Raw genomic sequence first — 9,263 nt, forward strand, 5'->3', positions numbered from 1 at the left:
GATGGTGGCAGCTCTGGGGACACTCCTGACATGCTCCCTGCTCTTCTGGCAGGCAGGATGCAGGCACTGGGGTGGCTCAGCCACTCCCTGCCTGCAGGAAGGAAACACCCCCGAACCCAAGGATACCCATGGAATATCCAGGGCAGTCCCATGGCAGTTTCTCACCAGCACCACGAGCGGAGGAGCGTCCTGGGGCACAAGAAAAGGTCTTCAGCAGGAATCTCACATCCAGGAGCAGAGATTCCTGGGCTGGGATTCCCCTGTGAGCCCACCCTCCTTCTGCCACCTCTGCATCCTGCCCTTCCACTGGGAAGCAGCCCCCTGCCCGGGTTTGTTCCCTGGGCACCCCCAGCATTCCTAGTTTGCAGGAAGAGGAAGAGAGCAGCCAGGGCAGGGAAACCACCTTGCTCAGTGCTGTGTGGTGAGGAATAGACCTGTGGTCTTGGAAAAGTCTTGGATGTGGTGACAGCAAAGCCAGGGAAGCTGGCGAGCTGCCCTCTGCTCTGGCCAGCAGCATCTGTGCAGCTCCCAGCCACAGGAACACCAGGATGAGCACAGACAGGAGCCAGCCCCATGCCCAAACACCCCTCACCTCCCTGGGCTCCGAAACGAAGCCAAGTCCCTCTGTGGGGACACCAGCAGTGTCTGTGTTCGGGAAGCTGGCCTCACTGGCACAGCTGGCATTGGGGTGCCACCCTTCCTGCCCGGGCTGCTGGCCAGGGGGCCACAGATCCCCAGGGATGGTGCTGCCCTTCCAGAGGCACTGGAGCCACGGCTCTCAGGGATCTGCATCCTAATAAGCACCATGATGTAACTCCGAGTAAGCCTTGCAAGGGATCAGCTGGAGGAAGCTGCAGTTTCTTGCCTCTTTTTTTTTTCCCCTCCCTTTTTTTCCTGTTCTGGTTGAGGTCACCCAGTTTGAACCTCAGCAACACACGGACCTTCTTTCCCTTCTCCTCCCATCTGTGGCCTCGCTCCCAAAGAGAATCCCCAAGTCTGTGCCAGCACAGATGCTGCTGCCTGTACCTAAACCTCTGGAATTGTAACTAATTCATTTCTACACGATTCCCAGTGTGGGAATGGCTACAAGACTCTGTAACACTTCTGGACACTGTTCTCTCCAGTTATCTCTGATGTCCGTGTGTTTGGTGCTCCTTCAGGCTATCAGCTATCAGCTGCCTCCCACCCGGCCAGTGCCCACAAGCCTCCCACAGATGCACCGAGATGCTCTGAAAGTCTTTAAACCAGTTTTTGTTCCTTCCTGGCCGGGGTCAGGAGTGGGTCCACCTCTCCAGGGTGTTTGCATGGCATTGCTGTGGTATCTCCCACATTCCTTTACTCTGTGTGGGAGGACAGGCATGGAATCGCAATGAATTTGACCATTTCATTCCCTCTCCTGCCTGCAGAAACCACTGTCAATCCTGGAAACTCTTCAGTCTTCTGCAAGGCTCCCTGGCTCTGGGCTGGCTCCAGCCCTGCTCTGGAGCTGCTCTCTTCCCTCTAGGATGGTCCAGGGTCTTCTCTTCCTCTAGGAACACTCAGCATGTGGCACTGATGGGGAAGAGGACACCAAGATGGATGAAGCTTTTCCACAGAGAAGAGCCAAGCTCCTGTGGGAAGCCCAAGGACCAAGGTGGAGGGCACCAGGATCCAGTGGGACTCATGGCTGCAGTAGTGGCCACCAAATGCCTGGAGCTCAGTGGCTTTTGCTGTGCCAGCACAGAGGTCCCTCTCCTGCGGGACCATCTCTTCTTCCTCCCAGCTGGCGCTGGCTCTCTCAACTGGGCTCTTCCCAGCTGGCTCCACTCCCCCATGTCAGAGTGAGCCATGAGTGTTGCTGCTGCTCAGCAACAAAAAATGGTGATACAGGTTATAAAAACACCAGAAGTGGTGAGAAAGGGATGTTTTCCTCCTGGTGGGACATCTCCAAGAAGCTCCACATAGGAGGGGATGGCCCAGGAGGCCAAGTGGAGCTTCACCGTCCTCCTCTCCTGGGTGGCTTGGCTCGAGGACTCAGCAGAGGAGAGAGCAGAGCATCCCCGTAATCTGCCAGGGTGGATTCGGGCTCGTCTGCTCCAGTCTGCAGCCTGATTGCTGAGGTGGGACCAGGAAGAGGAGCCTTCTCTGTTTACTCACATAGTTTCAAGGTGAATAACACGCACTCAGCCCAGCTCTGGCTCCGTGGTGCTGAGAGCAAGACCTTCCCCTCCCAGCTCGGGCTGTCAGGATGGGCTGAAGCAGCTCTCAAATGGAAGCACACGGGGCTTTGAACCCCCTCCTGCACCATATCCCAGAGGGGCTGGAGGCCACAGAGCTCTCCTTGCCCAGCACAGAGGATCTTTGTCCTCCTTTCCTCCCCTTCCCCCTTCCTTTTGGCACACAAGGAGCTGCTTTGATGCCCTCATGAGACAGATTTTCCACCGATAACAGATCCTGCTGATAACAGATCCTTGTGGTCACCCCTGTGACTGGCTCCTACTGACTCATTCTTCCCATGGGATTAAATCCTGGTGACTCCAGCTCCCTTCAGCCACCTTGGGAATGGGGATATCTTGCTTCCTTCATGTCCACCTCCACCAAACAACTCCCTCCTGCTCCTGATCCTGCCCAGACCTGCCAGTCCTGACCCTGGAGCTTGGCCAACCCTGGGCCAGCCTGTCCCCAGGAATTAACTGCTACCCTGTGCCTTGGATGTGGGAGCACCACCTCGCTGATGGGTTTTCTTCCTCCACAACGACCGGCTGAAGCAGAGGACCCAGGGAAAACATCAGACCTCAGTGAGCTTCTACACCCAGCAGAGTGAGCTGGTGATGGTCTTTGTGTCCTGGGTGGCTTCTTCTTCCAGGAATTGCTTTTTGAAGCTGCCCTCATCCTCCTGCATCTGGAGAAATCCTATGGAGAAACATCTCCTTCGGACATGCTGGATGCATTGGATGGTCCTGGGTTTTGCACAAGAGGCACTGAGGCATCACCCTCTCATCACTTATCTCCTCTGGACTCATCAGGATGTTACAGCCCTCGGTCACACCTGCCCTTGGTGCCCCCTTCCCAGCCTGTTTCACCACCCTTTGCACGGGAACCTGAGTTTTTGAGGAGGTGGGCTGGGGACAGCGACTCTTCGAGGGTGTTTTCCATGGAAAGCTGCTGGGGGAAGGATGCTCGGGGGATTTAGGAAGCCGCCCTTGTTTGCCGGGGCTGCACAGGGTGTGAGGAGCCTTGTCTGGGAACATCTTGTGCTCTCCAGCTGCCAGTGGTGGGAGGTGGTGATGGCTCTGGGGGTTATTGCTGCACCACTGAGGTAAGACGGATTAGCACCGCCAGCTTGGGAAACAGGCTGGACCCTCTTGCTGAGCGGAGCCGAATTGCAGCAGGAGCACCAGCAGCTCCCCGCAGAGCCCGAGGCCACGGGCTGGCAATCACCGCCCCGGCAGGCTGGGACATCTCATTGCACTCGTAAAAACCTCCTTTCACTCATCGGGCTAATGTGGGTTTTGGCTGGAGCCATTAGAGCCTCATAAAGGGACAGCTCGCCTCCCACCTCCACATCCCCGCTGCTCCCAACCTCCCCCTCGCTCCGCCCTCCGTGCCAAGTTTTTCCTTCTCCTTTTCTCCACAGTGAGAATGAAGGAAAAAAAATCCCAACCGAACTCCACAAAAAAGCCCCTTTCCCCCCTTTTTGTCTTGCAGCAAACCCGTGGGCACAGGGAGCTGTCGGAGCAGGAGCACCCAGGGTTTTGGCAGGGATGCTGCTGGCCTGTCCCATTTGTAGGAGCTGAGGCAGCTGAGCCTGCCAAGCGCTGGAGAGCTGGGGATGAACCTGAAGCTGTTCCTTGAGCTGGGAGCCGGCCAAGTTCTACTGGCCAAGTGTCTTCTTTATTCCCTTCTAGGCTTTTTCCATGCCTGGGTGTATTTCCACAGCGTGGAGATGGGTGGAAAATTACTGGTGATGCTCCAGTGCCAGGTCCCTGCCCTGGCAGAGGTGAGCTAAGGCTGCACATTCATCCAGGGGACTTCTCACCATGGGATGCTGCTGGGGCTGGAATGCCTTGAAGAACCAGCTAAGTAGTTTTTAAAAAAACAAAAAGAAAGCTATTAAAAATAAACAAATATTTTCCTTTTTTTTTTTTTTTTTTAGCTTAAATATGTTTCTCTGAAGAGATCTGTCCATCCCAGCCCACTGAAGTTTTTGGAGCCCAACAGCTTCCTGGGTTCTGCTCCTCAGAAGTACTATGAGAAAGTACAAATACATCCCATACAGAGCAGATAAACCAGGATAAATGATGTGCACCAACATCCACAGCCCCAAATCCCTGTGATCCCACCCACGGGGAGGAAAGCAGAAGTGGCTGAGAGCTTGGGATGCCAGGGAGCACCTGGGTTTGGTGCAGTGACTCAGGAAGGGATGAAGGGATGGAGGGATGGAGGGATGGAGGGATGGATGTTTAGAGGAGCAGGGAGCAAGCCCTGAAGATCTCCTTTCTGCTACCCAAGGCATGATTCACAGCCCACGTGCTGCTCTTCCAAGGAAGCAGAGGGAACGCCACAATTTTCCTGTTACAGGAAAACCCCGATTTCAACACACAAACCAAGGAGCTGAGGTTGGGGTGCTGCATCCCTGGGACCTGCGAGCATCCATCCCAGCGTGGTTTCCCACCTCCAGGCTCAGGGATGCTCATCTAACCCAGTTCCTTTGAGCCAAGACTGGTGGGAGGGATGGAGCGTGCCCTGCTCATATCCAGGTCATTGGAAAATCCCCATGGCTGGGACAGAAGCAGCACGTGGACATCACATACCTCAGATAGTTGAGCCTGGCCTATCCCCTCCTCTCCAATGGCACCTCCAGCCTTCCTCTTTTCCTCCTGAAACTACCAATTTGGCCTGTATTTGTGAGCAGTTTTAGGGAATTTCACTCTTCCAGCCAGGAAGAGCAAGCGCAGGTGTTTTGGTGCCCATCAAAGGAAAACATCTGCTTGGCAAACATAGCAAAGTCATTCATCACCTTCAGACACCTTTCTTCCCACACAGCAATTTTCAGTGCCTGGAAAGGAAAAGAAAGTAACAATAAATGAGTGAAGCTCTTGGCTGTGCCTGCTGCAGCATCCCTGGATGGGGCTGCGGGACCTTCTCCAGCCTGCTGTGGGACAGGACATCCCACCAGCTGGCTGCTTGGAGCCACAAGCTGTCCTTTTCCATTCCTCTGTTACTGGGACACCGACTTTGGGGCTGACCCCAGCTCCCTCAGCAGGGCTTTTCTTGTGGAAACCCTCAGGAAAGAGGGCTGGGAATGAGGTGGTGCTGGGATAAGCCATGCTGCCAGTTCAGGGATGGCTTTACCACTGCAGGCAGAGGAGAAGGATGGCTGCTCAGGGCTTAGGGCTGCAATGACCCTCTGTCCTGCTTCTCCCCATCCCAACCCCACGTCCTCATCATCTTACAGTTCATGGAAACCTGTTGATGGAGGTTAACTCCTGGCTGACCCTCCCTCGGGGATACCTGCTGCCATCTGATCTACAGCAGCTGGATCAGCCCTTCCCACAGGGAACCACAGCTTGGCCCCAGTTCAGCATCTGCCCCCGGGCTGGGGACTCCCCAGCCCCAGCTGGCAGCCAGCTTGATGCCACCAAAGTTCCTGGGGACTTCCCAGGGCTTCCCAGCCTTTGGAAGGGCTCGCATTGCATCAGCCAGGCCTGGAGGAGCTGCTCAGTGACACCCAGGGATCTCCTCCTTCTCTTGCTTTCAAAGCTTTTCCTGCTCTGCCTGTTCTCCAGAAGGATGCCAGATCTCCCTGGGGCACTCTTGGTGCCACTTGGATGGGGACCTCCTTGGATCGGACACTAAGAAAACACAAATCTGCAAGTTTTTGTCCTCAGGCAGGTAATTAGTGGCCTGGGCTTTGCCTATGCCAAGCCAGTGGCTCTGCAAGACATGGCAGGTCCAGGGTTTTCCAGACTTTTAATCAGCTGGCCAGTGGCATACATAAATCCCAGCCCAGGAAGATCCTGGATGAGACTTCCCTGTTCTCCACAGTCCCAAAACCCAGCACTTTCCCATCACAGCTCAGCACCAGCAGAACTGTGCTCAGTGCAGGGTCCCATCTGCTTTCCAGAAGGTGATTTCCCAGCTCACAGGTCCACCTTGAGCCTTCTAGCCCCAGCAGGACTTTCCAGCCCCAAGCAATGATGAATTTTTGGAGAAGGCTCCATTACCCAGCGTGGCTGTGACCATCTCATCACCACATCCTGACATATTTTTTCCCCAGTACCCTGAAGCAAGAGGGGAAAAATTCCCCATAGCCTTTGGTCCTCCCATCCCACCACCTCAGGCCAGCAGCAGAGCTTGGAGGCTTCCTGACCTCCTTGCTGCTCCAAACATCTCATGTGGCTGAGTGGATGGCCTGGGGCTGGGTTGCTGGGTCCTGCTGGATTTGACTCGAGGTGCTGGGGACAGACTGGGGAGGCAGCACAGGATGTCCTCACAGCCTCAAAGCTTGGAGATACCATTGTGGCCTGGGTTGGCTGTAAGATGGTGCCTTCCCTAAAATCCCCATCACATCCCCACAGAAAAGTGTGGGCAGCAGATGGGGAAGTCATTCTCCACGTCAGCAGTTCAAAAGTCCAGGAGGAAAAAGAAATTCCAGAGGATAAATCAAGAAACGTCTCCCAAACGTGGTTTTAATTATCAGTGTTGATGCAGACTTCAATGGGAGGAAGGAAAGAAGAGGTGAGTGAGGAGGAGGAGGAGCAGAGGCAGCTCTGATTTCTCCCTTAGCAATGTGTATCCGTCAGCATCCAGCAAAGGTTGAGAAAGGGACTGATTTCAAAAAAACCAGATGTCAACATATTTGCAACCCAAAAACCCATGGGAAAAAAGCCCCAAATCCCCACATTCCTGCGCTGAGACCCATCAGCTCCTCCCAAACACACAGCAGCCGCTGCTGACATCAGTTCCATGAGAGCCGCAGGAGCTGGGAGGTGTTTTGGGGCCAACCCGCCTGTTTTGGAAACACCTTCCTCATTTCAAGGGCAGTGCCAGCTCACCTTGGGCATGATCCCCCCCCTTTATCTTCGGCTTCCCCATGACCCCCGAGGCTGGCTCCTCCCAAGGTCATGCCACTGATCCATCTGGGTGGCTGCTCCTTATCGGCTGGCCAGCCAGGAGCGCAGCTTCCCCTCTCCCCTCCAGGGATGCATGCCAGGCTGAGATAAGGATCCACTGGCTCCAGGGAGGGGGAGGGGAAGAGGTTGTCCCATCCCAGCATGAGGTGGAGTGGACCATCTGCCATCAGGACACCCGCTGGGCCAAAGAGCCCGAGGGCACCTCGAGCCCATCGTTTGGGCACGCCTGGAAAGGGGAAAATTAACATAAACCCAGATAAAACCAAGAGAAAATTAACATAACATGTATTTACAGCCAAGAGAGGAGGGTGAGACAGAAGCTGTTGCACTTCTCCAGGTCTTTCCGAAACTCTTCTTTCTAGAGCCACAGTAGGAGAACGCTGATTTTCCTCCAAAATTTTGTGCAGGCTGAGGGCAGCAGAGAACCAAGACCAGGGAGAAAACCAAACCCAAACTATCTCATCCTCTCTGGGCCGGGCAAGATGCTCGGGAGAGGGGGAGCCTCAAATCCTGGCCCAGAGAGGTCCATCCCCACCATCTCCTGGTTTCCACAACGGAAGAGGAGATGTTGGCATGGTGGAACCTCAGCTGGAGCATCCCACCGGCACATCCCAGGGTTGCTGCCTCCGGGGGGGATGGGAAGGGGTCATGGGGAAGCACTGGGAGGAGCCGCAGCCGAAGGACAGCCCCATCCCCGGTACTGGCCCGCTCGGGATGTGGCCGGACGCGGGATTTTCGGCAGCTGAGTGAGCCAGCAAAGCAAACATGAGCAAAGAGCTCCCGAGTCATGTAAACAAACACCCAATTAAGAGATGAAATAAATCGCCCAGGCACATAACCTTTCTATTTAAACATTCTGGGCCTGGAAATGTTCCAGCACATCTGACCCAGCTTCGCTTGTGATCTCCGGGCCGAGCTCCCGCGGGATGAAAGGGGTTGGGTTTCAGGGCGTGACTTTTCTTCTGCCTTTTCCCCCACCTAATTATATTACCCTTTCTTTCTTTCTTTCTTGTGTTGGTTTAATTCAGAGGGAAAGCCCCTAGATGTTTCATTCTGCATCCCCTTCTCGGCACGGAGCAGGACCTGCCTCCCTCCCCCTCCCTGGAATAGGATTGACTGCATTGACCTGTTAATTACGGAATTTAAAGCCGGCATGGAGGAAACGGGGGCAAATTGACCCAGCAGCATTAAAGGAGTAGATGGAAGAGAAAAAACAGGCTTTAAAAGGAAGGCAGACATCCCTGGGAGAGAGGTTTTGGGAGAATGAGGATACTCCTTCCACAGCAGGACCTGGCACAGAGGCTCGGGCGGGTTAAACCCGATGGGTGTGCGTGGGACGGGTGTGGACTTCACTGCGGTTTCTGTCCCCTACAGCTCAGGGGACCCTCAGTCAGCTCCCTCCTTTTAGCATCCAATGCCCCACGAGCTGCCAGACCCCTCACCCGCTCCGGGGCTTCCCTGTGCAGCCACTGCTGATTCAGGACAGCAAGGGACTCACCCCGCTGGCTTCAGCACAGCCTCTAATCCTAGGCTTAACTTTGAGCCCAGGTTTGGAGTCCCGCAGAGGACAGTAGTCACACAGCCCAGCCGAGGTCATGGCCGAGTTACACTGACTCTTTCCAGGGATGGGGGGGGGGGAGTGCACTATTTTAATTAGTGCTGTTAAACTGCTTAAATCCACACACCTGCAGGATTTTGTTACCCAAAACTAAGCATGGAGGCTGCAGGGATAAGGACCACTTAGGGGAAGCATCACAAATTATTTTGGGAGAAAGAAAACACTGCTTGACACCAGACTAGGAGCTCTTTCAACCCTTGGTGACTGTTTCATCTTAAAATGGCTTTTACTGAGGTGCTTGATGTACCCAAACGCCCCACTCTGCCCCACCACCAAGTGCCCAGTCCTACAGAAAATATCTGGGGACAGGGACCATGTATTTGAGACTCTGGTTAAAAGATTAAAATACCTCCTTATTTAGAGACCAAACATGCAGATGCAGCCCATGTGTCATGGGATGGAAAGGGGATGGAGAGGGGTGATGCAGCTTGGGTTTATCTGCATCCCTGGCAGGGAATGGATAGTCCCCAAAACTTGGCACACCAGGGATGCTGGGTGATCCCCCCAAACCCCACCATGCAGGGATGCTG

At 54.7% G+C, this 9,263-nt stretch overlaps 1 long non-coding RNA gene across 1 annotated transcript; it reads right to left on the minus strand.

The window, feature by feature from the left end:
• Positions 1 to 3,231: 3,231 nt before the first annotated feature.
• Positions 3,232 to 4,882, minus strand: LOC121673041. The gene is made up of 2 exons (XR_006019121.1): positions 4,794 to 4,882; positions 3,232 to 4,058 (listed from the first exon to the last, which is right to left on the minus strand). It is a non-coding gene; the product is annotated as an uncharacterized LOC121673041 (long non-coding RNA).
• Between the last annotated feature and the right edge of the window lie 4,381 nt (positions 4,883 to 9,263).

This window comes from Corvus kubaryi, unplaced genomic scaffold, assembly GCF_017639235.1.
Source record: "Corvus kubaryi isolate FWS band 111438036 unplaced genomic scaffold, C.kubaryi_AGA036_p1.0 65137, whole genome shotgun sequence".
Taxonomy (NCBI): Eukaryota; Metazoa; Chordata; class Aves; order Passeriformes; family Corvidae; genus Corvus; species Corvus kubaryi.